This window comes from Condylostylus longicornis, unplaced genomic scaffold (genome assembly GCF_029603195.1).
Source record: "Condylostylus longicornis isolate FDR11 unplaced genomic scaffold, ASM2960319v2 ptg000048l, whole genome shotgun sequence".
Lineage (NCBI taxonomy): Eukaryota > Metazoa > Arthropoda > Insecta > Diptera > Dolichopodidae > Condylostylus > Condylostylus longicornis.
Genome location: NW_026578017.1, coordinates 15560855 through 15584725, shown reverse-complemented (window position 1 = coordinate 15584725; position 23871 = coordinate 15560855). Strand labels below are relative to the sequence as shown.

General features: G+C 24.4%; 1 protein-coding gene across 3 annotated transcripts in view; it reads right to left on the bottom strand.

Annotated features, from left to right (window-relative positions):
• LOC129610851 (cyclic nucleotide-gated cation channel alpha-3) overlaps positions 1–23871 on the bottom strand; it is a 197730-nt gene that overhangs the window by 39593 nt on the left and 134266 nt on the right. The gene's annotated exons all lie outside the window — the stretch shown is intronic.

Here is a 23871-nt window from a genome sequence, read left to right as displayed (position 1 = left end):
TTTTGAATTGTAGTTGCCTAACAATAAATCTCCAAAATTATTAGTGAAGTTGCTTTGCAGACTAACTAGTGTTATTTTTTGATTTACGAGTATATAGATGATATAAGTTTTCTAAGAGAAATAAATTTTATTCAATTCTCTTTATTAGTTAATGATACGAATAAAATGCCTTATAGCTATACTTACATTTCACTCTGAATAACAAAAAATTAAATTCTCTTAGCATAATTATTATTGACTTATTAACTTCTCGAATATTCTATTTTATAAATTAATTAAATAACTACTAAAAAAACTATAAAATAATAAGACTTACTATTTTGTCATGCATAATTCTATAATAATTATTATCGCATTAAAATACAATAATTTTGTATATATTCAACATATACATACACACTTATATTCAAATACATAGATATTCAAACTATATCTTAATAATTAAAATGTAAACATATTAAATTTTAATTATATTTAGTTATGATTTTATTATTCAAAAATATTTAATTAGCATTTAAATAATTCGAAGAATTATTAAAACGTTAAAGGTACACTTAGGTGAGCGTTTATATTGTGTATAAAATACAATGCATGTTGGTATGTATATAACAATATTGTAAAGGTATTTATTAAAAGGTGCAAGAAAATAATTTTACCTGAAAATAATGGTCATATTATGAATATTTTGAATAGATATTTGATATGACTATGGCGGGTATGAAAAAAAAATTGTTAGACTGGTTAAACTAGGATCTTAATTCATTCTTTAAGTAATTTATTCATTGTTTAAGAAAACAATTAACCTTTTGTATACTTAATAATATTTTACCGTAAATAGTAACAGTACAATTCCGTCCATGCTAGTGTTAAGATATAATCATAGTGTTCGTAAAGTGAAAAAAATTTTGATTTTTTTTTAAACTACATAATAGAAAAATGGCTAGTAAAATGAAAATTTTTAGTATAATTTTAATTTTAAATTTAGTAATTATAAATTTATGTAAATGCGATTATTATATAGAAGAAAATGATATAGAAAATAATGATAATATTCCAGTTAGTAATAGTAATGGGCAATTAATTAAAATTACAAAACGTCCAAAAATTAATATTAAATTTGATGTATTGTAAGTGAATTTTATTAAAAAATTAATTATAATTTTTAAAATTAATTTTATTTTTTCATTTTATTTGTACAGAGGAATGTTAGAGAAAAATGATTTTCATAAGTTTTTAATTCAAACACATAAAATTTCAATATTAATACAAAAATTTATTGAAAACATATTGCAATTTGTACCAGAGCCTAAAAGTGATACCGCATTAGAGTAAGTGCTAGCATTATAATAATTAAAATAATTATATAAGAATATTAAACGAAGGTGATCAATTTTTAATTAATAAATTTTAATATAGAAAAAAATCGAATTTCTTTAATTTTTTTGCAATTATAACCTTAATATTTTAATTTTAAGAGAAAATTTAATAGTTAAGAGAAAATTTAAGAAAATTGCAGAAATTCGATTGGTCATTATTTTTAATCAATGTAACTCGACTATTATAGTAGTAATCGTGTGTAAATCCGTAAAATGCCAGTTATTTAAAAAAAAAATAACTCTTTTTTTTTTTTTGTTTATTTTACTCTTAGTTCATACAACTTACCTACAAGAACTTATTATTTATTAAAGGCGCGAGAAATTCTACAAATAATAAAAAGATTAGCCCGTATGATTGAAATTGTTATTGAAAATCGTTATTTGAATGGCCAAAGGAATCGAATCCTGTAAGTTAAAGAAAATATCGAAAATAACAATATACAATAAAATATGAATGACATGCAACTTACTATACTATAAATTTTTTAGACAAAGAAATCAAATCAATAATTTGAATCCATCATCTGAAGGTCGTTTATTTACCAATGCATTTTTTACATTAGTACCGGAAATTCAATTTACACGTTGTTATATGTCAAGAAATTATCCAAATCAACCAGTTATTTTCTTTCCATTTCATTTCTTAAGGGATATGTTTCAATATATAGCGGGAGTATTTAATAGTTCAGATTTCAATTTTAATTTGAAAGAATTTTTTTCAATTGATTTTGAAGATGATCTTAATAATGATATAATAGATTATAGTAGAAGAAGAAGACATGTAAAATTGAATAGTAAATTTCGTAAAAGAAATATAACACAAGCAATTAAAGAAAAGGAGGAAGAGCAGGAGGAAATTGTTACAACAACAGAACCAATGGAAGAAATGGAAAATAATAATAGACGAAATTCATCAGCACGTTGTTATTTCTTTTATGGAATTGAAGCATCATTAAGATTAGTTGACAATATATTTTTTACAATTTAATTTAATAAACTTTATTTGAAAAAAAATTGATCACCTTTCTTTTTTATTTTTGAATATCATTTTTATAAATAAAATCAAAACTATTCTAAATAAAAACTAAAATTCTAAATATTTATTTTTTAGTACAAGTAGATATGCTCCAAGTCTACGAATTTTATTAAGAACAAAACCCTTATTTGAAAAAGCCAAATATTTTGCACGTCAAATTCAATTATTAATTGAGGATTTCTTATTACCGGATCGTTATAATAAAAGGTAAAATTTAATGATGCAAAAGCCTATAATTTGTAAAATAATTTGAATTCAATTTCACTTTAGAAAATCTGCATCAGAAGGTCGACTTTTTATGGGACCAATTTTTACATTTATGTCTGAAATAAAATTTGCTCGTTGTTATATGAATAATGTTTATCCGAAATTATCATATTCTATGTTCCCATTTATTCTATTAACGGATATAGTAGAAATTATTGAAAATAAAACAAAAACAATATTTCATAAAATCATGCCAAATTTCATAAGAAATAAACAGATAAAATTAAATGTTGAAGAATTAAATAAAGAAGTTGAAAATTTAAGAAATAATCAAGAGGAACAAAAGAATAACTATGAAATTGTTCATGAATGTTTATTAAAATTCGATAAATGTAATATTACTGAAATTTTTAATGATTCAATGATGACAACAACACCAGCACCAGAAGAAAATGATGATGATGAATTACAAGAAATAAGACGACGAAACTGTTATATAATTTATGCAATAAAACAAATTGTTCGATTACTACGACAAGTTGTTCCAATATAGAATCTAAGGCGGAAGATATTTAAGTTTTCTCCTTCTATAATTATTATATTTTCTCATTGTAATATTAAAACATGTCGCATTTAATAAATTCTACATAATAATAGTATGATAAAATAATTTTGTAATATATAACAGTATAATTTGAGTTTTAGAAACGAAATTTGCATAAGACTCTTGAAAAATTTGCAAACCAAACAGAATGGGTAGAATGGTGATTCTCATTCTTAAATTTTACATACAATTAGAAGTCACTAACGTAAATCGCAATGAATAAAGTACAGCTTATAATAAAATATAAAGTACATCAATAGTCACTGTAGTTGATTTAAGATAACGTATTTGCTATAGATTCAACAGCTTCGAAGCTAAAATGAACAAATGTTTCAATCCAATTTTACCCTCCAAAACTATTCCTATGGAGGTCCACTCTTTCTTCCGTTTCCTTTTGTGTCATGTCATGTCTTTTTATATTTTTAGTAGTATTATTTTACAAAATTTTCATCCTGATTTCAAAATAAAGCAACCAATCAAAAAAATTTGCAAAAACAATCGTAAAGAGCCCGATTTTTCTAATCCAAATTCAGACCTACAAGGCGAAAATCTGTATGTTACATTTTCAATAAAAATGCATACAATTTTGTACTTGAACCCAAAATTCGACTTTGTTTGACTCAACAAGAAATTTCATAATGTGAACTAGACCTAATAATTTAATATCCAGCCGATTTCTAAACCAATATAGCGACCCTTTACAAATCTACCAAATATTTGAAGTCAGATTACAATTCGAAACTTTCGAAAGAAGTGGAATTAGCTATTTTGCTCGAATAAATTCATATATACTTATACACACGAGTACATATTATAGAAACTTTTATACAATTTGATGTAGGTATATTATCTACAAACATAACTTCAAATAATAGGTAAAGATGTATTAGATTAACGTTAGCTATAGGCAAGAATTTATATAATTAATATATTCTTCCTTCCTTTACATATGCGCGCCTGTACACGAAATACAGCACTGTATAAAAGTAAAAATATTTTGAACAACACAACAATATTATCTAAGGATATACAAAATAATATAATATAACTTGAGTTATAATAATATAATATATTTATGCCCTTGTACTTTTAAGTATCTAGGTATAATTTTATTTATATTTATTTCGCTTTTAAACCGTAAGCCTATTATCTTCATGGTATAATGATATTATCGTATAACGACATTATCATTTTGAAAAACTGTTAACGACATTTTGTTATTGTTTTGCATATAATTTTCTTTCTTACATACATACTTATATACCTATACATAATTATTTTACTTGTGCGTTTTCTAACAATGAATACCATACCTACATATTATATAGTTTTATAGTAATGTTGTAAATGTGTAGATTTATGAATTTATACCTAAAAATAAAATCGCTTTAAGTCAAATCTTAAGGGCCTATAATGAAAAGATTCAGGGATTCATTTTCATTTATTGCCTGTTTTCATTTATTGCCGCTCTTTGCGGCATTTTCATTTATTACCTCAAAGAGCGAGGAGGCAAAAGTGGGCGAGTATTTGATGTTATTATACGTTAAGATTTAAGTGAGGAGAATATTTTTTTGTGTATTATTTAGCTCTTGATTTTTTCTGAAATATAAAAATTTACTCATTTAAATTCACATAGCTCTAAAAGGTCTTTAGTTTACTCACTTCAAAATTTATATATAAAATATACAGGAAAAAATGAGAATTTTTATTACAAAAATAATGATACTAGGATTTGACCAAAAAAATGAGATTCAGAACGGAGTCCTTAATTCATTACACAAACATATTTCAGTTGTCAACTCCGGTTTTTCAAAATATTTTTAAATTTTTTTGCAAAATTTATAGAAGAATAAATTCGATTTATAACCTTGTATGTACCTAAATCAAAATTTTACTCGTAGATAAGTTTGTCAGCTTCAATTTTCAATTCATTTTCCAAAAATTCAAATTTTAATACTTGGTACCATTTCGCCTTAGAATTACAGAATTTTTTTTTTTAATTTGAAGCAAGTGAGCATCATAAAATTTCAGTTATTATTCTTTCTAGATTATTATGAACGTATACACACATATATAGTGAACATTGTTTCATTTATTACATACCTATATATCTATATACCTACTTATATGAATTCATATTGCATAGGTACAGGAAAAAAAATATTTTAATAGGATAACTTGTCTTTTAAAGCATAACATCTGTAATATTAAGAGTAATTTTCTATACCAATAGACCCTAGATAACTGAATACAGAAATTTTCCTTTCTGGTATTTCTTGTTTTATATTTTCTATTTTTTTTTTTTATTAAGTAACATCATTAAAGGGACAATACAATCATGTTAAAAAGGAACAAAAATTAAGAAAAATAAGAAAAAAAAAATTAAACAATAAAATTATATCATCAGTGTATGAAAATCATTTTTGTCCTGTTACCATATTATCATCATTTTCAAAATTACTTGTTATAATTGTTCTCTCATCCCAATTGATGCTTGCTTACCTTCACTTACCTCATTCAATTTAGATTATATAACTTGTAATTATATAATGTTGATTGGGGAATAATTGAGGGAGTTGGAAAATAGTAAAATGCGCTATTTTAATGTTTATTTCAAATTACATAATCTTCTTAGATATTTGTTCAACCACTTCAATATTAAAGTACGATTCAGAAAGTTAAACCAAATTTAAATTAAGCATCAATTTTTTAGTAGTACACCATTAAAAAGTAAATTAAAAAATGATTATCTGGGGTTCTAGTAAATGTCAGAACTCTTTTTAAAGGGGTTGTTTATTTGACTATGTTTCAAAAATTCAATTCATTGAAGCTATAATATCCAAATATGGCACAAGCAAACAGACTATTGGGACTTTTATGAGTGATAAAAATCATTTAAATTTGTTGACTCCTTGTGGTAGCTGCTATACAACCTCAAAAAATTACTGGGTTACATAGCTTAGAAATTGTTAAGGGTGTAGTGCTAAAATTTTATAAAAACAAATATGGTAAAATGGCCATATTTGTTTTCACAAAATGTTCATATTTTCGGTAGAAGCAATTAAGATATTGTAAGTGTTTATTACAGCTGCCATCCAGCCAAGTAGATTTCAGAAATTGTAGATTCTTTAGTACTAAAATTACCCACACGCAAAATATGTTACTAGGGCTCATACATATATTTGATAAAACTTGTTAAAGTTCCTTGACTTTTGTTGGCATTAGTGAGCATTTTCCCAGCAACTTTCATTCGAAAATATAATCTTTGTATAAAATTCATTTAATTATTTCAAGGTTATTCGATTGTTTAACATTCGAATCTCGTTATCAAAGTTAATAAAATTCCTTTAATTATAGTTATAATGTTGCATGATAATTTTTTACAGTGTGCCTACCTATTTTCGCATATACGCATTTATATCAATATCTAAAAGATCATGTGATATTATAATTAATTTATAAGAATTATTTAATATGACTAATATTCGAAATGAATGAACAATAAATATTATAGATTTCTATATTTTGATAAAACAAAAAAATCCGCTAAAAATTGATTATTTTTGATTAGATTTTTAGGCTTTGGTTAATTATATTGTCATAAAATTCTAATTCTGCCAATTTTTTTTGTATAAAATTCATAATTCGATTAACTTGTGGATCAAGGATATTTCATTTCTGTGAAAATTTATTAATGTGGCCATACCAAAATTTCAAAATATAAATTAGATTTTATTAGAGTGAAAAACAAATTCTCTTATTTAAGGTTTTACTAAAGTAGAATTTATGCAGTTAAGAATGCAAGTCTCAAAGAAGAGATTTTGAACAAGTACTGCAAAAGTAAAAATAATATTTTGCCTAAAAAGAGCCAGAAGCAATATTGTAACAAGGAAAGCGTTCATGATGCTTAAATCACAATTTATTGATATTCTTCTTAATTGCTATATTGCCATTGTAAAAAATAATGCTATGACGAGTTCAATATGCGAGAATATTTGGAATTTTGGACGTTTATGAATTTTATGTATACTTGATAAAGCACGAAGTTTTCTTCTTAAACCCAATTGAAATTGATTTTACTGCATGCAGTAGATAAGGTATTGGTAAAAAAATATTTTTCCCCATTTTTCAGAAATACAAAAAATAATGTTAGTAGATTTGTTAGAATTTACAAAATAATACCTTTTTTAAGGAATACTATAAAAATATTTTCTAATAATTTTATATTTTCTAAACACTCTGTACCCAATAAAAGTTATTTTGTATACACATATTTTTATAATTGTTTCACTTCTGAGTTGATTACATTCTACATTTGCTAATAAATGCTAACTGATTCCGGCAATAAATTATAAACGCAAAAATAAGTAGTAATGAAAGAAAAAAAATATTATACATTTTATTAGACAAAATTAAAATGGACCCAATTTAATATAATTTATAACATTAACGTATTGATAATCTAATCATAATAGTTAGAATAGCCAAAACGTGTGAATTAACAAGGATAATTGTAATGTTTTATATATTTTAATGCGTAGATTAGTTTTAATATTGTGGGTAAACATGATTTACAGATTATTTTAATAAAATATCATCACGACTTCTTTTATTTTTGATAGTCCTGAAAATTTCACCAATATCCTTAATTTTAGACAATTGAATTACCATTTTAATTTTTTTGATTTTGATTTTATTGGAAAAAAAAATTCCTACACTATATTATTGCATTTTATACCACAATTCATAAAAGATATTGAAATTCCTTCAGGAATTTTAAAATTTTCTTTGAAATCAATTTGTAGCATAAAGTACAATGACCTTATTAAACCAGTAATATATAAAAATCCCTTGCAAACCACATAGAGTACACAATGCTTTAAAATAAATTTACAAAAGAAAAATGTTTTTTTCTCCTCCTCCTTAAAAGTATCATTTTTTTTTCAACAAATTTAAATATAAATTTATTGTAAAACCATTAATTTCCTTCGAGAAGAGAAAAAAGATCACCACCATTTAATATTTAATTAAATCTCATAAATTTTGTGAAGAAGGCATTTAATTTACGAGTATTGGACTGTCCTATGCAAAATAAAAATAGAAAAACAAAAACAATTTCAAAAAAAAAGAAGACAATTTTTCGCCCCAAAATATTATCTATGAAAAATCTAAAATAGATTGCTTTCTAAGTACACGTGTCCATATGTTTGATCCAATTTAATAATTTGAAAAAAGAATAAAGAGCAAAAAACGAAAATAATAAAAAACGTTGCCTTAAAACGATTCTTTAAAAAAAAAAAAAGAGAAAGAGAGAGATAAAAAAAAAATTAATTTAGTACTTGACAGTCTACGAATTGAACTTCAATTAAGGATAAAGACCTTGAAGTGTTGTTCCCTAGCTGCTGTTCTTTTGAATTTTGAAAAGTGAACATACAAAAATGAAAAAAAAAAAATGATAAAAGACAGCAAAATATTGACTGAATTTTTCTTTCTTTTAACGAAAAGTACGTCTGTTCAATTATTTGTTTGCGTTTTTTTTTCTCTTATTCCTTTTTCACAAATTTTGTTTTTTTTTCTCTCTTTGTTTATCCTTTTATAATATGAAATACGAATTCATTGGTATTAAGCTATAGGAGAAAGAGATCGCTTTTGGCACTTTCTTTTTTTTTATTTTCGAATTTTCTTTATTTTTTTCTTTTGCATTCGTACATCTTTATTATTCATCGTTTTGAACATTTTGTTTTTTTTTTTCTTTCTTTATAAGTAAAATTTAATTGGGATTGTGTGTTTATGTCACTACATGTATACGAATTTCGCTCTGTTATAGTGAATGTAAGTGTTACTATGGTTGTAGCTGAAAAAAAAAATCTACTTTGTCTACTTATTATGCCAATACAGAAAGTTCAATGATTATTTTTTTAATTAAATCGTGAAATGGAACTCAACTAACAGCACTATACCAGGCTGTGATGGTAAAAATTAAGTTAACCAAAACGAAAACTGATTTTATCTTTTGAAAATTTTAGTGCGGCCACTGTGTTATAGTGAAATTTCCATTTGAATTTTATTTGAAAAAGAATTTTATTTTTAAAATAATTATTATTATTAAAATGTAACTTCAATCGTTCAACTCTGTAAATAACTTGTGGAGGGAAGTCTATACACTTTTCAGCGTTATTCTCGTGCGTTCGATTTAATTTATGTTGATAAAAATTTAATAAAAACGTGATATCCGTTAATAATGTTTTCGACATCAAATTCTTGTTGTATGAACGAAAAAATAGAACGCTAGTATACTAGTACACTAAAAAATAATATTGACTGAAGTCGTAACAGATTTTACAGATATTTTGATTTTCTCTCATCAAACGCCACTTAAATATCTGCTACATTAAATATACTGGTCATACAAATATTTTTTTTTTAAGTTCAACTTTAAAATTTGGAAATTGAGGGCACTATTAAATTTATCTCAGCAAACACAAAATTTTATTTCCCTGCTTTACTCCAGTAAGTAAATCCTCAAACAAAATCTTGGGTTTATGTTCTTTGATATTTAAAGCACACCTTCAAATAAATTTGAATCTTATAAGAGATTATTAAAAAATATGAAATCCGAATGTAAGACCTAAAAATTTTTATAGGCAACCTTTTATATTTGCTTTATTTTTCTTTCTAGAAATTGTTCAAGGAAAAGCACTACTCTTACAGCACCTGTTTATTTTACTCATATGTTCTCTCCATATTTTTTTTTTATTTTTCATTTAAAATATTTTTTGCCTTCAGTTTCTTTTCTTTCTGTTTTTGCAAATTGATTTTCATCATTATATATTTTGAAAAATGATTAATGATTCATTTTTCCTTAAGTCATTCAAAAATCTATCTATCTCTTTCATATAAAAAGAAAAATAAAAAATTAAAACGGAAATGTTGTAAGGCATTATCTTGATGAAAATTATTCTATATTTTATTAGAAATATCCTAGGAAATTTTTTTTTCTCAATAGATACACCTTACGTAATAATAATATGGTAGTCCTAGTTTTAAAATTATTGATGTTTGTTGAAGTGAAAATTTTTAATGTCAAAAATATTTTAGAAAAATAAAAACAAGGAAAACAAAATAATAAGAGATAAAATCTAAATGAAAGGATATGCGATGAGATGAAAATTTCCTTTTTACCCCTATATCCACCATTTTTTTTATAACCTTGATGAATATTATAAAATTGACAATGAATAGTTGAGTAGATCGTGTTATTGATATTTTTTTTCTAATATGTAAGACTGAAAATTCATAAAAAACAAAAAATTCTTTTTTTTTCTTAATAATGAGATGATAGGATGCGCGCTTCTTAAAAGCAAAAATAAAAAAATTCGGAAATGAGTCTCAAAATGGATATCAAATTTTAATGTTGCATGCGTATATAAAATTTCCAAAATTAAATTGATCCATTTTTCAAAATTACTTCATTAAATATTTAAAAAGTGAACCTGAAATGGTATTTCAAGAACACATTGAAATTAATATAAATTTTTATAATATTAAATAAATTTATTACGGTAGATTTAACATGAATAAAACACGTGCCTAAATCATCTGAAATTATTTTTTTCATTAATTTTATTATGATCTTATTGGTTTTGTTAATATGATGAAAAAGTATTGGAATACCATTTTGGTTTTCTCCAACACAAAATATTAGAAATTTGAAGGAGGTTTGCACTTTTATAATTAAAAGGATGCATAATTTTTATTTTAATATTAATTTTATTATAAAACAGATAGGAAATATTTAATGACTAATTGATAAAGGACACTACATGGTATGAGGCGTTGATTATTAATGGTTATTTAGAATCCAATTTGTTTCTTTATTGAAAAATTAAAGGATTAAAGTAATTGTTTCTGAAAGAGCAAATTTCCCAAAATAAACAGACTTTTTTTTGATAAATCCGGACTAACTACAACTCTGCTTGAAATATGATAAGAAAAAAAGAAGGGCAAGATAATACAAATTTCTTCTTGTTGAATATTTTTTTTTTTATTTTAGTGAAACTTAAATTTTACTATTATATAACGTTTTTCTACGCTGTTTCAAAGTAAAAAAACCAATAAGTTAACATTTTTTTCATATTTACACAATTCAAAAACTGCTTGTGCTTTGATGCAATAAATTGACAAAATTAAGAGTTCCTGCCCCAGTTATTCTGCCTCTTAATAAATTTTAATAAATTTTAAGAGGTAGAATAACTGGGGCAGAAGCTTAAAATCAATAATAAAATTTTTGTCTTAGAGAAGTAAAAAATAAGGGAATTTTATATAGAAAAATAATATCCATTTTTGGATAAAATTCATTCCATTTAACAAAAAAATAGAGAAAAATTTGAGAAATTGATTTGAAAGTTATTTAAAATTTAGATAAAATTTTAACAAGAAATAATTCAAAACATAGCATTAAGTACACAACTACTATATCGAAAATTTTATGAACTAGGAAGTTGGTTAAAAGTTTAGGTTTACATAGTAAGCTTTTGAAAAAAGAGGCTTTTAAATATTGAAAAAAGAGCTGGCGTTTTACGAAGACGCAATAAGATTAAAAAGAACAAGAAACTTTCGCAAAAGTTAAGAATTTAAAACAGATTTGGTATCAATTTTGACTTGGCCAAGTGATGCTTTAACACTTAGGGCTTGATGGGCTATCTCGCTATTTTACTCGGAAAGTGAGTAACTGTCATATATTTGTATAATTTAGTTTTCAAGTTAGAAGAATTTTCGAGTAAAATGCGTACAAAATTTATGCACTTTGTTTTTGAAAGTGAGACCATCTGCCGATAATTTGAGAAAAAAAGGCAAAAAACCATATCCAATTGAAAAAATTAAATATTCATTAGAAAACACTGAGAATTCTGATTTGAAAGAGAATAAAATGTTAGTAAAAAAGCGAAATACACGATAAGGCTGTCAAATTAATGAAATACACAAAAAGTTATTAATAATTAATAAAAATAATTTAAAGATATTTTAAAACTTTCTCTTACAGTCTAAAATTTCTAATTGAATTCTCGTTCAATGGTCAATTGCTTACATTCTATATTCTTTCATTTTTAATTTTTAATAAAAAACAAATTATTTTTGAAATATTCTTCATTTTGATCCAATATTTTACAAACTTTTAAAATAGTTCTCTGGAAGTGGAACAATGTTTTGAAATAAAAAAAATAAGTATAAGAAATTTTTTATAAAAAATTGCAAAAGAAACAGAAAAAATCTGCAACATCATAAAGATGAGAAGTTCCACAATATATGTACATGTAGCAGCCTCATTCCAAATTTATTTATTAAATGAACAGGTCAAAAGGACATACAAAACATCACAAAAAAAAATATTTTTATAGACTGCGCAATAATGTTTACTTTTCCATCTTAGATTGCAGGGAATCGAAAAGAAAAGTTTGAATAAATTCATAAATCAAGTTGACTTCAGTATGAACTTTTCTATTTTTCCTCCTATTTTTCACTTTTTTGTTCTTAGTCCTGAATATTAAGTGCACCTTTCGGTATTAAGAGTTGTTATGTTTGAGTATTTTAGAGTAAACAGTAAGAAAAAAAAATTTTAATATAAATAAATTTTTTTTTGCTATTTTTAGTATTATCCTTGTGTTATAATAAATTGCAGAGTAAAAGTAATGACCGCAACAATACTAATATAAAAGTTTTGGAAAAAAATTAAAACTTTAGGTTTACGTTAATATTTTATTGGATGCTGTTGTTTTTCATTGTAACATCACATTGTAAATTCAAGTAAACTAATTTTTAAGCCAACAAAATTTTTTGATTATTTGACAAATTATGAACAGGATAAATTGTTTATCCTTTAATTATTAGAATACATTCATAATTGGAAACAAAATTATTTGTCTAATATATTGTGAGATAACCCAAATTTTGTTCATTGCGGAAATTAATTAAGGTCCTGTAAAAAAATAGCTGCTTTCGTAGTTACCCTTGATTTAAATGTGGTAGGCAATTACTTCAGTTAGTACAAATGATAAACTTTTTCATCCATTCTTTTGTATTGCATTTTTACATATATTTTGTGAAGTTCTAGAGCTACATATACAAATTAGTAATTTAATTTGGAATTTATTTCATCTAGAATAAATTTTCAATCTTTTCTTCGTTTTATTATTTATCACTCAATTTTGTTCGAGAGATCTTGCTAATTCTAAAGTAAGTCAAATCGCAAATATCATCGTAATTGCAATTTGCACCTACACTATATGGATGTTAATCTGCTAATAAGAAATTTATTTTTTCTTATAATTCAATTAGTTTTGACTAATCGTTAATCTTTTTATAGGGATTATACAGTCTATTTCGCCAATGTATTAAAATAATACAAAATTTTATTATAAATATTGGAAAATACCATCACAATTTAATACACGATATAAATATTTATAATGTTGTTATAATATAAAAAAAATTTCCAAAAGAAAGAGCAAATAATTTACTTCCAGATTGCAAACGAAAACTCTTAAATCGTTTCGGAAATACTCAAATAGCTTGTTCAACAAAAATATGTTAGTATTTTGCATACTCAATTTATAAAAATAAAAGAGAATTTGTGTCAAAAATTTACGCAACAGAAAAAATATGCAAATCGTAGGCATTCAGCGAATAAATATCTTTCTATTATTTAATATCTAAGACAAATTTATCGCACATTTTAGTTTTAAGATATCTGTTGGTTAATATAGACAGTATTATGGTACGAGAACGAGTACAGGCCACAAAAGACAGAGCTGAAAAATTTTATAACAATAATTTCAAAACTAAGAATAGCATCCAATGTACAATTTTTATTATTCAGATGTACTTAAAGCTTTTTATTAACACTTTTCAGGACTTAAAGCTACCTTGTCTTCCAAGCAAAGGTATAATCGCAGTTTTTAAGTACATAAAATTTTGAGTACATATAATTTGGTCTGACAATGCCTTCAAAACTGTGTATACCTAAGTAAGTCAAATAAAGTTTTAACCACAAAGTTAGAATAAAGCGCGTGGTTTCAAAATAAATAAAACTTTAGTTCTGGATCCATCCCCCCCCCCCCACTCTTAGTGTTTAATAACGAAAATGGCTGAGTCGAAAATAATTTATTTATTTTTATTCTGATTTTGGAGAACAATACAAAATGTTGCGCAAGACACTACGAGTACCAAGACTACTGACGAACCCACATATTTCCCACCTTTTAAATAGTGATGAGAAGTATTAAGTATTGACTGTCGAATAAGTACGAAAATTTTATATATTTTTAAATATTCGGATGGAACGGAGTCAATTTATTCGATAAAATTTTAATACTAAATATAAATTCGCCGAAATGCATTCAAATTGTATGATTAACAATATCGAATATTCACAGAAATAGTTTCCTCGAATATGATTCAATATATTCGATACCGAAATGCGATAGACAAAATTATTCTGTATTCAAACATTCACTAGTGGCCACCATTAATTTCAATGAAATTTATCATTATTAATATTAAAATCAATTTAATTGTGTAAAAGATTTTGTTTAAGAAATTACCCTTAGATCAGTCCAAATATTTCAAAAAAATAATAGTCAGCAAAACCGTGTTTAAATTAATCTCATTTATTTATTTATTTTATTTATTTATGTATTTTTATTTTTTTTTCTTCTTGGATATTGACAATACAATTTAAAACAAATTTTAAATTTAAGCACGAATCCTTAATCGATTTTACCCTCTATTTTTCCCTTTTATATCTTGTTTTCTTTTTAAAACATTCGTTATCCTTTTTTTTCCACTAGGTATACACTTATACATATTTTCACATTATTGTTATATGACGACAGGTAAATAAATTCTTACAAAAAAAAAAAAATAAGTTAAAAGTTCATTTTTATGTTGTTTTTGTTTTTTGTTTTATTTAAATCGTGTGTATTTACTTTTAAAATAAATAAAATAAAGAGAAAAAGTTTTGGGTTTCAAGAGGTTCTATTTTCTTTTTCTTCTTGTTTTTGTTTTTTTTTTTTTTGTGAAACCACCATTTTCATTTTCCATATACCTATTTCTATATACAATGCTCTTAAAAACGGATTAAACAAAATGATTTATTCAAAAGAAAAGAGAACTGTTCTATGGAAATTTTATTAGAAAAATTCCATTCGTATTCAGAAAAGCTATAGTTGAAAAACCGAAGAAAAGCAGAATAAAAGAAAGCAAAGGAAACGGCAAAAGATAAAAGAATGTGAAGAAATGTGCGTGTACGTGATAAACGGATAGATGTCCAATCGAGAATAAAGTTATTTTGATGTTATCTGCATACACACATTACGCACTCATACACATCCAAATACATAATATAATGTGTACGTATAGTTGTATATTAAATAAAAATTTCCTTATATAAGTAATAATAATAGAATTTTCTATATAAGCACTGTACGTTATCTATTCCAATTACAATTTTGTTGAAAAATGTATGACAACATTAATGAAGTGAAAATAATTTTTGTGTATGTGTATGTGTACGTAAAAATAAAAATAAATTTCTAAAAATAGAACAATAAAATTTGTAAAATAAACCTACTTTTTTTTTTTACTTTATTTTACCTATTTAGAATAAAAATCTTCCCTCATCTCAATTCATTTCTTGATTAACAAGGAAAACAATATTTTATTAAAAGGGAATTTTATATAAAAATAAAAAATTTGGTATAGATAATAGAATTTTGTATAAATACGAGTAGTAGTAGGTCTAAATTTGGTTGATTGAATTAATAAATAATTAAATAATTTTAAATTACGTAAGATGTATATAGCCCTTATAAGCTCGAAACGAAACGTTCAATAATCATTAGTAATAGAAAATAAGGTCAAATTTATCAGTTAACAAAATATATTCAATTATTCTTACAAAAGTTAATGTATATAAGATGTTAAGGATTCAATACAACTAATTCAACATTAAATACAATTTCTAAATTATAAAAATAGGCTGCCATTTGGATTCATAAAAAATCTGCAAACATATTTTAAAAATTATGGCCATTTTATTGAAATTTATGACAATTGTCTATTTTTAACTCGGAAAATATTTAATTTAAACATTCTTAAATAATTAATTTGCGTAATTTAACAACAATTTTCTAAATTAATTCATTTCCAAACAAAAATTTGAGCCTGATAGCAGTTTATTCTAAAAATTTATAACCTGATTGATTTCACTAAAAGAAGATGCAATGTGTTTAGCATACGGATACGAATCTCTCAAATAACACTTTTAAAATTCATTTGAATCGTAACAACAATAATAGGAAGTTACGAAATAAGAAGTTCAACTGCAATATTAAATTTAAAATAAAGCCAAATTTGCATATTAATTTTTAAATTCAAAACAAGCTTTATTCAGTCAAATGTTCCAGTGATCTTTGAAGAAAGCAAGTGGAATATTTTTTATTTTATTTATTCTGGTATAGTTTAACTAAATTTTCGAATCTATTTCAATCTCTTTCTTGGTATCCTACATGATTATAGATAGTTATAAAATTTTATTCAAAGTTTAAAATTTCCTCCGGTAATTACCGTATGCCATTTGAATACTTTTTTTTTAAACCCACTATACAATCTATCAAATGTCAGTCAAACAAAATCTGTATAAGATGCGAATTAAGTTCTTGTAAATTTTAACTTTAAAAATGAATTATTAAGTTTAATTCTTGTTTAATAAGAAGTAAATAATAAAAAATCCCTTCCCTTTGCATCTATAAATGATGACGATTTTAGTTAATCTTACTAATAGTCACGTTTATTGGGGAAGTGATGTTTATTTTGCTATACTAAATGCAATCGTCTGATATATTATCTGATCATCAAATATGCAACTTTACATAAAAGCTAAACTATGTATTTTGTAGTTTAAACAATAAACAGCACTTGTTGCGTCCATATAACAGCAATTCTTCCAAGTCTTTTACCCACAATTACCGTAACAAATTTAAAAAGAAAAATTCTTGTGGGACTCATTTTATGTATAAGAAGAACAATCATCATAAATGTTTATTAATGCTTGTTACACTTTAATATTAAAAGTTGATAATAAAAATCTAAGATATACAATTATTATAAACTAAAGGATAACATAAATAGAAAAATTCATGTTTTTAAAAACTCTTTAATTTTTAGAAAGTCAATTAAAAAAATATTGCGTCACATGAGAAACTATCATAAAAAGAATTTAAAATATTTTACACACACTTTTTTTTCTAATAATAAATAAATATTATGAGAATTGTGTGTAGAGTTTTTCATATAGATTTCTCTATCTCTACCATATTACATTATAAAATAAAATCATGTTGATGCATAAAAAACGAAATTAGAGCAAAATAAGACGAAAGAAAAAAAAATCGATTATAATTCTTTTTCCTTTTTATTCCTTATTCTTATATTTTGTTTTTTATCCTTCAAAATGCAATACAATAGCAATTGCAGCATCAACAACGTCATCATGTCACACTAAAACAGAAAAATATTAAATATAATAAATAAAAAAAAGAAAAGAAAAACAAAGCCTTCTGGCATCATCTACCACTAAAGTAGTATCAGCAGTCAAAACTATTTTAACTTACATATTCTATTTTTATATATATACATATATATATATATATATATTTATTTCCATTTTATGTACAATAATTTCTTTTAAATACTTTTCATAAATTAAAAGAGAAAATAATAAGAAAAATAAAAAGTACAGAAAAAAAGAACAAAGAATGTCGAGGAAAAATTCTATTTTTAGAAAAAAAAAATATTTTTATCCTTTAATAATTTTTAATATACACACATAAATTTATGTACATATTATTTACGAGTATACTATACTACTATCTACATACATAATGCAAAAGTTGGTACACCAAGTCTATTTATATATTTATTTCCTATATACAGGGTGTTTCGCATCAGGTGGCAAATAATTTCAAGAAAAAATTGTATTTGTGGGATTGCAGATACATTAATTTTCAAGCTACAGTCTGTTGGAAAAAAACGGTACCAGATTTATCCTGCATATCAATAAATGCATATAACTTCGGAACCATGTGACATAGATTAACAATCGGAGGCTTTTTTGACAGTTGATTACAATTAATTTGATTTGGGTCATAGTTTTCGATAGGCAGAATTTTTATTTTTCTTTTTTAATTTTTTTTTTTTAGAAACTCAAAATTTCTCGAAAATTTGTGTTATTATTGTTTTGTTTTTTGTTTTTTTTTTCGATGCTCTATAATGCACTAATATTTTTAGTTTAGTATGTATAAGAAGTTTGTACGAAAATAATATAAAGGGAATTAATTATGTGCAAAACAAACTCCCGATGGTTACTGTACGTCGTATATGGTTTCGAAGCATTTATTGATATGCAAAAAAAAGTCTAGTACCTCTTTTTTTCAACACACTGTGGAAGAAAACGAGTATATAAACGAGTATGAAATTGTTAGCCACTTTAAGCAAAACACCCTGTATAATAAGATTTACCCTATATATGAATTTCTTTCATGTTGCCACACAAACTTGTACAGGTTGTCTATTCTTAATATTGATTGTAATTTAAATCACATTTCTTTAGAATCATGATGCATGATACAACTTGCTAGAACTTAAATATATTTTTAAACACAACATTATTGAGATGTAAAATTGAAGTTGAAAAAAATTGTACGTACAAAACATTTAAGAATTTGATATAAAAAAAAATTACCATTATTTTTATTTAAATACTTTGATTCTTGAGTAAGCAAGAATTATGATAATTACAAATTTCATTACAAGTTATTTTTATTCAATGTAGGTTTTCCCAAATTTTATTTGAAACAAGTCAAATTAGCAATTAATAAACGTTTCATTAATGAAATAAATTTGTTTCTATTTTTGGTTTTTCTCTTTTATAGCTTAATTCATTTAAAAATAAATTTTCCCGTTCCATTGAAAATATTTCATAATACTTAAATCTGCAATGTTTTTTCTACAGGCTCTACCTCTCGGGAGGGAGTGAATATCAAATAGGTGAATAACCAATCATTTTAACTATGACACACTGACTGTATAAATACATGTGAAAAATAATTACCTACGCACATAGCATATATTCTAAAATAGAGTATGAATGGCGATAACATAAATAGAATGAATAGGTGTAGTATTTACGTAAATTATCACCCATATTGTGGTAAAATTCCTTTTGCCAATAATTCTATATTTATAATGTTTGATTTTATTTTACTTTTGTTGTTTTCTTTAATAATTGTTATTGGTTAAATGTGGGTCACGCTACGTTTTCCAAAAATAAAATTCTATTTTTAGACATTGCAATTTTTATTCTTTTTCCTTCAATTTTTTTTTCTTCTTCTTTTTTCGTAAGCAGAAAATCAGAATATGAAAATATACCAGTACTCGTATTACGTACTATAAGAAAATAATGAATCTATATTGTATAACAGTTAGAAGAAATTTGAACATAAAAATTCAAGTTCATGTTTTAGAGGAAATATTAAAAAAAAAAATACAGGAAAATTTTTATTTCTTTTTCAAATTTAAGAATTGCCATACGATTTTAATTATGATTAAGAGTTAATATAGCCCATACAAACGGAACAGCATACATAATATGCGTCATAAGATTATTGTATGCATAAATTCATATGTATAAATGTGTGTGTAGCTATTATAAATCAAAATCAAACTTGTAAGTTGAATATTTCAACAACCAATATTATCTCCAACTCTATTACCACTTTTTTAAATAGAGATAAAAAACTTAAGTCAATAAAAAAAAAATTTTTCCATTCTGAAAAATGCAAGGTTATTTTTATAAAATCAACCAGCTGATTTTAAGATTAGTATCTTTATGGTTAGTACCTACTATCCTTATGATTTTTAAATGTAAAGTAATATCAGAGGAAAATTATCAGTGTTATTATTCTGGCTATATACATATACATTAGAGTTGTATGCCTGCCCCTGAATATATGCAATTTTTTTTTAAATTTTATACAATTGTGTCTTATGTTGAATAACTAAAATTGGTATAAAATTTTATGTTTACATAGTGCATATTATATCATTTAGAAAATCTTATATGTATGTATTAAATATGTATATTGAAAAGTAAATATGTTGCATATGTATTTGTATTAAAATTATTACACAGGGAAAGTAAAATGCTTGGACACTGAGAGCCAAGAGGTTTATTATTAAGTTTGAAACAACTCAATTTTTTTTAGATGTTGTTGGAATAGGAATAAAAAATTACACTAATTTTAGTATGCTTGATAATAAACAATTGAAATATTTGTGTGCATGGCTATGTCAAATAATAAAATTAAATTGTAGTTAAAAAATTTATTCCTAAAATTTCCTGAAACTTCTTGAGAATATAGATACAAAAGTTCACAGTTTTCAATAATAAAACATTAAAAATTTAGAAATACGGGTAATTGGCTAAAAAAGAGAACATAGAATGAATGTCATTTTATTATTCTGTTACTCTTGATATGTCGTCATTTTCAGTACATTGTTATTTCATTGTGTTTGTGTACCTATATAAAAACTGTGAAAATTTGAAAACATAAATAAGGATAAAGTGGATAATGTTTGAATGTATGTGTGTGTGTGGATTTTTTTTATTTTCATTTCCTCTCTTTTTTGTTATCATTTTGTATATTTACATTTCTCCAATGTGTGTCTGTATTTGGCTCTCATAGTACGTGGAGATTTTGTTTTTTAAAATAAATTTTTCTTTTTTGTGCGATTTTTTTTGTTCTCATTATTGTTGTTATGGTGATTCTAAAAATAGAATTTTATTTTTGTCTCTTTTTCTTGTTTTTTTTTTTATTTTTTCTCGTTTTTGTAATTTTACTCTTTTTTTTGTAATTTTTCATTCTAAAGTTGCAGATTATATTTTTTGTATTATGATTTTTTCTCTAGGTTACTGGTACAGCGAGTAGTAATTATATTGTTGGTGTATTTACATAGATACATAGATATATACATTTCTATTGCATGATATATACGAATATATAAGAAAAAACAAATATATATGGTAAGGGAAACAATAATATCTATACATATACTAATATATATGTGTCATTCTATAAAACAATCAATATAGAGAAATCATATACTCGTATATAGAAGGAAAAAGAGATAGAATGAAAATTTTTATAATGCACAAAATTACAAACGTAAATATTAATTTTTAACATAGTCAAGGACCATTATATTTTATTATTTTATTTATACGTAATATAAATTTATATATGAAATTAAGAATATAAAAATAATTTTATAGTATACGCGAAAAGAGAGAAAAAAAATTAAACACGTCACCTAAATTAATGTTATAGAAAAAAAAACTACTATAAATATAAATTATATTTTATTTGTTAATGTTTGATATCTATAAAGATGATGAATGAAAATTAAAAGTTTTTGTTAAATTTTTAAAAGAGAGTACCAACCAAAATAATAATTCAGAAAAATCACTAGTATATGAAAATTAAAATACGAAATACCTGACGGCATTTATGTGAGGGCAAAAGCGTAGGTTTGAAAGTAGTAACGCATAACATGTTTTTCGTTATTCTATGAGCTGAAATTCGGTGAAAATTAACAGCATAAATACAACTCTAGGAAACTAATTCAAAACTAATTGAAATAGACCACCTTGTTAGATCATTTTTGATAATCTTGGTGGAAAGAAGGCAACAGGGTGCGTGAATCTTTACATTTCTACACTGATAGATTTAAGCTGAATAACAGAATTGGGCCGGGGGTCTACTCCAAACATGCCAGCGTGGCGATTTTCTTTCATTTGCCGGACTGCCGTTCTGCAACGTTGTATGCTGCAGAACGTCTTATGCTGCTTGGTTGGCAACGTGGTATGCTCCAGACAAATCAGCAACATCGCCTTTCCGAGAGAACGGTACGAGACTGTAAATCGCTTCTCAATGAGATGATGAATTATTTCGAAATTTACCTGATTTGGGTTCCAAACACAGCAGAAACCAAAGAAACTGCAAGGCAAATGAGCTCGCCAGGCATGGGAAGACTGTTGGTGTTTTACCTGAAAAAGACGATCTTGTAATGCCTTTGAGTACGTAGTAACCATAACGGCCATACTGGTTTACCTGTGTAACTTATCCCAGATTATTTTTATCAATAATTTTTTGAATAAAGTGCTTGTTATATTTTATATTTTGTTTAGTTCAAAAAGTAGAAAATTTAGCAAAGAACTGTTTTTTGGCCACCAAAAACCATTTTTTATCATAGTTTTGGCAAAATAATTGAAACTATAATTTAAGGGAAGCAAATTAGGCTTTTAAGGATTAAAACGCTTGTTGAATGGAATTACAACAATGAATTGTAAATCTATAACAAAAAAGTCCTTACTCAGTTATATTTACGAACCTTTAATATTTATATGCAAACAGTTAACTATTTGCAAATTTTTTTGGCATTGGTATACAATATTTTTTAATTTATAGGCAAATGTAATCGGAAATAATCATTAAATTTTTTCTTTTAACTAAAATATGCTATTCGCCTAATTTTATTATTATCATTTGCATAACATAACAATTAATGAGAATTTTCTTTACCACTAATTATTATTCAAAATTCAATTTAACATATATGAAATACTATGTTTTAACTATCATTATTGCCTCAGGATTTTAATATGATTTTGAATTTTCATATACATACAATATTGTTAACGTATTTGTAACGCATCCAGGTAATAATGAATTTTCTTTTTAACAATTCAATTATTTGAAATCCCATAACCAATTGTATGAATATGAAACGAATAAAATGAAAATTACTCTAAATTTTATTGAAGAAAATTAAATGAAAAATATTTGAATTTTAGCATTAAAAGTAAATATCATTCATTTAAAGTACACATAGTGAAATGAATACAATTTGCATACATGAAAAAGAAGGAATAAAGAATCCTTATTAAGTAAATTATTCATGAATGTTATTTTTTTTTTCATTTTTTTTTTAATATGAATATTCATTTTTATGTAATTTATCCATATATTCACATATACAAAGTATTTACACTCCATTTTGTATATTGTCATCATAATATATTATGTGAAAATTTATTTACTGCTTTGTAAATGTTTAAAATACTCAAATAAACTTTCATTTTTCAAATATTTTTCTCATTATATACATGTAGCTGTATATAATTTAAAAAGAAGTAAAAAATGGAAGTAAAATTCTATTCAATTCTTATATGTATGTATGCAAATTTGACTGAAATATTATGTTTGTAGGTACAGAACATTATGAAGTTAATATAAGAATAAAATGACACCAGCTCTTAATGATATTTTAAAAAGAGAAAAAAAACAAGGTAGTGATGATTCAGTTTTATTGTTCATTGTAAATGATACGGGAATGACATGCTGCAGTGTAATATGAAAGTAGAAGTAGAATTTGTTTTTCAAAATGAAAATTAATTATTATTTAAATTATTAAGCGTTTTATGGTTATTTTATTTCGGAAATATTTAATTGCAATATCTTTACAAAAAAAAT